We start from the raw sequence: 6000 nt of genomic DNA, 5'->3' as shown, positions 1-6000 counted from the left end.
GGAGAAGAATATGCTGTAAAGACATCTTTAAAATAAATGAATTTAACTTTACACGTAACAGTCAGATAGAAAGAAGAAATGCTTCTTTATTGACAAAAATTTGAGAAGAATTTTTCTGTTTTGTTATTGTTTTCAGTTTGCTTTTCCTTTTTTTTTAAAAAAAAAATTGCGGGTTGGGGATTTAGCTCAGTGGTAGAGCGCTTGCCTAGCAAGCACAAGGCCCTGGGTTCGGTCCCCAGCTCCAAAAAAAAAAAAAAAAAAGAAAAGAAAGAAAGAAAGAAAAAATTTAAAAAATTGCATTATTTTGTGTTGTATTGTGGTTTGTTTTCTATGATAAAGTATGTAGTTATGTGTTCCAGGGTGACCCAGAACGTCTTGCCTCTGCCTTCTGAAAGTTGGCATTACAGGCAGATGTCACCTTGCTCAGTTAACATGGATCTCTGGATATTTGACCCTTTACCAAATTAGTAGCCTCCTCACCATACTTCTGCCATGACTTTCTCAAGCAGCAGAGCTGAGACTCATGTCTCAACTGTTACCCTGGCTGTTCTGTCTACCGTTCCTAAAGGATGAAATAATCCAGACAATTAACAGACAAAGTGATAGAATACTGATTGAGCCATGGTTAATTTCATTCTTTCCTGAGTTTAATAATTGTCTTGATCCACCATATAGCTGAACTTCTTGCTTCTTAGGGTACCTAGAATAAAGCATGTGGTATTTGAGTTATTTCCATAACATAACTATGGCCTTCAAATTAACCAAACACAAGAGATTTATTTAATTGTTTTCTTTAATACATTTTATAGTGCTTATATTTTTCTATCCAGAATACATACATATTTTACCTTTTAGCTATAACTTTGAAGAACATTCATCAATAAATTAAGCTACCTGCAAAGGCAACTACTTTCCATACTAGAATACTTTGAATTAATGAATAACTAATATTTACTATTGGCTACCATCGTTAAGTGAAAGCTAATAGAGCCTTAATGTTCATTTCAGAAAACAAAAATAACCTAGATTTATTTTTGCTAAGATATTTATAGTCTCTATTGTAATTATTTAGCCATCACAGTTTCTGCCAAAACAACATAATTTCACCAATAAGCAACTAACAAATAAGTAGTCCTGTGACTAACAAAATGACTGAGTAATAAGGGGGAAACCCACTAGTCTACTTTCTAGAAAGCTGGAATATAATAATCTCTCTGTCAGTCTGACATTCACCTAACTCACAAAAGTCTAAGTCATGGGGAAGTGAAGTTCTTTAGTCTAAACTAAAGAGAATCAAAAGCCTAGAGTTCATTGTCATAGGTCTGGATTCCTCTCCTGGTTCTATAATTTGGACTTGGAATGTCCTCTAAATATCCATGTTTTAAAGTCTTGGTCCCAAGAGTGTAAGTGTTAGGAAGCTATAGAACCCTTAAGAGGTGGGGCCCAACCCAGGTGTTGTGGTTCCCAGGCAGTGGCATATGGATCTCTGTGAATTCTAGGCCTACATAGAGATTTTCAGAACAGCCACTTGAAAAATCTTCCTCCTCTATGACCTCTGCAACCCGGAAAATGACAATGCAGTAAAAATAGCCCAGTCATATCATCTAATAACTTGGTCTGACAGTATGCTCTAAATTTTCTTACAGTCTTATCCAAGAACACTTAAGTGGTCACACCCCCTTAGAGTCTTCCCTTCCGCATTGCACAGAACCCAGTTCTGTTGCCAAGCATCTACACAGACCTTGAAGAATACAAACTAACACATGAATAAACGATAGGGAAAGCAAAAAGGTTGTTATTATTCTTGCTCGAAATAAAACTGCCCAGTATTTCCATCTGGATTTTCTGAGTGCTTATTATATAAAGAGGTTTACGTTTCAACAATAGAGAGTTAGAGCCCACTTGGCAACTTCCCAAACTTGTGCCCAGTTTCAAGCAGGAAAAAGAAATATAATGAGAAGCCACAACATGATATTATTTCCCAATGGTTTTCTAATTCTACTCATAACACGGATATTTTTAAGACAATGGTTATATTTCTAGGTCAGAAGATCTCTTCAGTGATTCTGTTGTTCCCTGCATCTTCCAGTTCACCCATCTCCAGCATTCACTGCTCTCTAGGCTTTTAAATTGAATTCTGTATCAGCCGTGACATTCGAGAGGCTGGTTTTTATAGCCTCCCAAGTAGAAACTCCTATAATCTTCTATAGTAATCTTTCCTTTTCAGCCAATTTGCCTCTATTTTTTTTCATATCTAAATCCTATATGCTGTAGTTGGGGCACAGTTCCTCTCATATTGACCCTTACTATAAATAAAGAATGGTTGATTTCCATCCATTATGCTAAGTAATTTTTTAATGTAAGCGTATTAAATAAGCAGTGCCTATCCTCCTAAGTTGAATTATCATAGTTATTTTAATTTTTGCTCATGGCCCTCAATTTTTTTATTTTTATTTTATTTTTTTATTTTTTGGCTCTCTAAATATTTTGTATTGAGTCACAACTTTATTTCTTTAATATTTTTGGTTTTGTCCTATCACTATCCTATTTTCTACTTTCTCTTCTCCCTCACACCTCCCTCTTCCTTCCTTCCTTTCTTCCTTCCTTTCTTTCTTCCTTCCTTCCTCCTTCCTTCCTTCCTTTCTCCCTTCCTTCCTTCCTTCCTTTCCTTATTTATTTTGAGACAGGGTCTTATGCAGCCCAAGTTGGATCTCACTCACTGGGTAGTAAAAGATACTTTGAAGTCTTGATCCCCTACCCCCTTCCCTGCCTCCACCTTCAGGAAGTTACAGCTATAAGTGGGAAACGCCCACTTATAAAAGTCAAGACTCCTATTCCTGCCTCTCACTGTACCGCTTCCCATGTTCCCCTACAGAGCTATATTCCCAAGACACTGAATATCAGCCCTAAAATATTCATCGGTCTCAGATTGAGAAGCAATGTTCTTAACCTGCCTAATGCTCCAACCCTTTACTACAGTTCTTGTGTTGTAGTGACCCTCATACATAAAATTATTTTTGATGCTACTTCATAACTGTAATTTGATACTGTTATGAAACATAATATAAATATAAAAAATGTGTTTTCCAATTGTCTTCCAACCTAACAAAATAGTCCTTTGACCTGCAAAAGAGTTGGGACCCACAGGTTGAGGATCACTAAAGAGTAGGCTAGAGAGCAAGGATCAACTCTTAGAAGCTATTGTCTGCCCTCAGTATTTGAATGTGTTATGATAATTCTGCTAATCTCTTTCAATTTGTCAATATTCATGAGAAATATTCTACTTTAATAACCAATCCTATCCTCTGTAGTCTACACCATGATAAAAATAAATCTCATGGGCCTACCCTTTTCCTAAATTATTGATACTTCATTCACAACATACTTCCTTCAAGTTGGTATGTATTTCATAACAATTATGGGTTTGATCTTTGGTCTGGCAGTCTTCTGTAAAGCTGTTTTTTTTTAAAAAAATAGATTGATGATTGTCTCTTGTAGAATTTAATTTAAAACATGTTAAAGCCACAATAAAAATCCACCAAGTCTTCTAAAAACACCATACTTTTCATAGTCACAGCAGATGGGTCTGACAAGGTCATTTTCTTTAAGAATATGCAGTTCGTTATTCACGTTTAAAACAAAACCAAATTGTAAATAAGGGCACACTCTAAAATGCACACTCATCCATCACTGTCTTGCCTTCTCTTGGGTATAATACAGTTACCGATTTTACATAAATGCCTCTATCTCTCCTACCTTTCCCTGTTAAATTACCTCCCAATCCATGGTCTTTGATTTTGTTGTTAATCGCAAAAGTTTGGTCATTTCTGTGTTCCTTTATAAATTCTACCGTTTTATTTTTGTATTTTGACAATTATAAAGCATCATCTATCACATCAAAGTGGAAAAATGAGTAGCAGGTTTGATGGACTTCATTGGTCTATACAGTCAAAACAACTGAGACTAGTGGTCCTTTAGTGTAGCCTTTGAGGATTATATTACTTTTATCATAAATATGACTCCGTACTCAGTAACTTTCCTCTCTCTTATAGTTTGTTTGTTTCCTTTCATTGGAGGGTACATTTTTACCTCATAGACTTGAACTGATGACACTTCTGTAGAGATTGCAGGTGCACACGTCCATGAAGAGACTGTTCTCGATGTTCTTATGTTCTGACAGTACGCTTAATTATCAGTTTTGTCTTGAATTACTATCTCTAAGCTGCCTAAACAGATATTTTTTTAAACCAGCATCCTAAGGTTACAAATATTTGATTGTATGCTAAATTTACTTGCCTGGTAGAAAAGATGCTACCAAGGAACTCTATTTGGCAAACACATTATTATTAAAGGAATTCAGAGCTCCAGAGAAGAATCGTTAATCTCAGTCTCGGGTGTGACTGAGGCCATGGGGTTAAATGGTGGGTGGCCTTTCTTCAACTCTTCCTTTAATTTTCTTTCAAGCAGTTCCCCTTCATTAATCCTATTCATGATCCCCCACATGTATCCTTTCCAATTTTTCTTATATGCCCATGCTTTACTTAGTCAAATAATGATTAAAAATCACCAGTGACTCTTCATATCTCCTCTCCAGTCATCCTCAGTTCTCTTTATCTTCATTCTCTTATTCAGGATAGAAACTAAATAAACAGGATTGTATTGCCTTCACCAAATGGTCATCAATTGGTATTTATTTCCATAGTATTATTCTTTTCATTAGCTTTAACTTAAACCATCCTTTCTGCCATGCATACATGGAATTTTCTCTTCTACAAGCCAGCTGTGTTCTAGATTCTATACAACATTCAAAGTGAATGTCATCTGTGAACTTTCCTCTAACACAGTCATATATGAGGCATTTAATGTCAACTCAAGCTATAACCTGAGTTGACAGGCTAGCTTTCATGTACCCCAGGGCACTATCAAATGGTCCAAGTATGAGTAGAGTATATTTTAACATCTATTTGTAGTGATTAAAAAAATAACAAATAAATTGATAGTTACATATATCTAACATACGAATTAACATATAAATTTCCCTGAGCATATGTGTCAGACACTAATATTATAGAAAGGGGTCTTCTAAGTCTGAAACCTACAGGGTACTGCTTCTTCTGTCTCTCATTCATTTCATCTTAGGGTGGTCTATAATATGAGATAAGTATCCAAATAGTCTTTATCTAGCCTTTTAAAATTAAAAAAAATGATCTCCTGTATGCTTTCCTGCAAAGAGTATACAAATTTAAAATAAGAACAATAATTTCCTTGCAATGTAAGGATTTGCAAGGAAAAGTGAATTGCGCATACATTTTCTTCATAATACAATGTTTAAAACAATACTCTTGATGCAAAATCCTCAGCATTCAGTCTGATCTGTTATAGAAGTCACATTACGATGACTGAAAATGCCATTAATAGTGTACTTCACAGGGCAAGGAATGGTTTCTGTAGTCATCCAGTAAAATCAAACCACCTCAGATATATTGCCTATCTCATTTGTCCATGTGCTTGGTATTTCAATTTTAATATGGTTATCTTAGTACATTGCATAAATATATGATTTCCATAGAATATCATATATGATAAGCAGGTACACAAAATTAAGAAAGCCTAATGATGAATCATGAGGCTGACTCCTCTCCCTGAACTCAGCTTTGTTTCTGTTTCTTCTGTGGAAGACAGACTTTCTTTCTTTAATCACAGCCAGGTGTGCCCATGCTTCACCCGCACCTCCCTCTCTCTTAAACAATAATCTCCTGGAGTGAAGGGTTATATCTTATCTTATCCACGTACAGTTTTCCACCGTGCTAATTATATTTACCAAACACACAGGTGACTTCAATAAACGTTTGGTAGAAGGATGAAGGAAGGGTAAAGTGGGAGGAACGTGCTGTGGTTTAAAGTGTTGTTTCTCCCCACTCCTAGTTGGATCACCAAGAAAGAATACTGAAGATGCCACTCCCAATGGAGGATGGGTGAAATTGCAACTTGGGTGAGGCG

The 6000-nt window shown here is 35.8% G+C and overlaps 1 long non-coding RNA gene across 11 annotated transcripts in view; it reads right to left on the bottom strand.

Moving 5' to 3' along the window:
• Positions 1–625: 625 nt before the first annotated feature.
• The window catches only part of LOC102553276 (uncharacterized), a 30940-nt gene continuing 25565 nt past the window's right edge, over positions 626–6000 (bottom strand). For all 11 annotated transcript variants that reach the window (XR_005496788.2, XR_005496786.2, XR_010060469.1 and 8 more), the window contains one exon: positions 626–700. This is a non-coding gene — a long non-coding RNA (uncharacterized LOC102553276). The remainder of the gene's footprint in view (positions 701–6000) is intronic.

Source organism: Rattus norvegicus, chromosome 19 (assembly GCF_036323735.1).
Source record: "Rattus norvegicus strain BN/NHsdMcwi chromosome 19, GRCr8, whole genome shotgun sequence".
Classification (NCBI taxonomy): Eukaryota; Metazoa; Chordata; class Mammalia; order Rodentia; family Muridae; genus Rattus; species Rattus norvegicus.
This window is presented reverse-complemented; position numbering and strand designations above follow the sequence as displayed.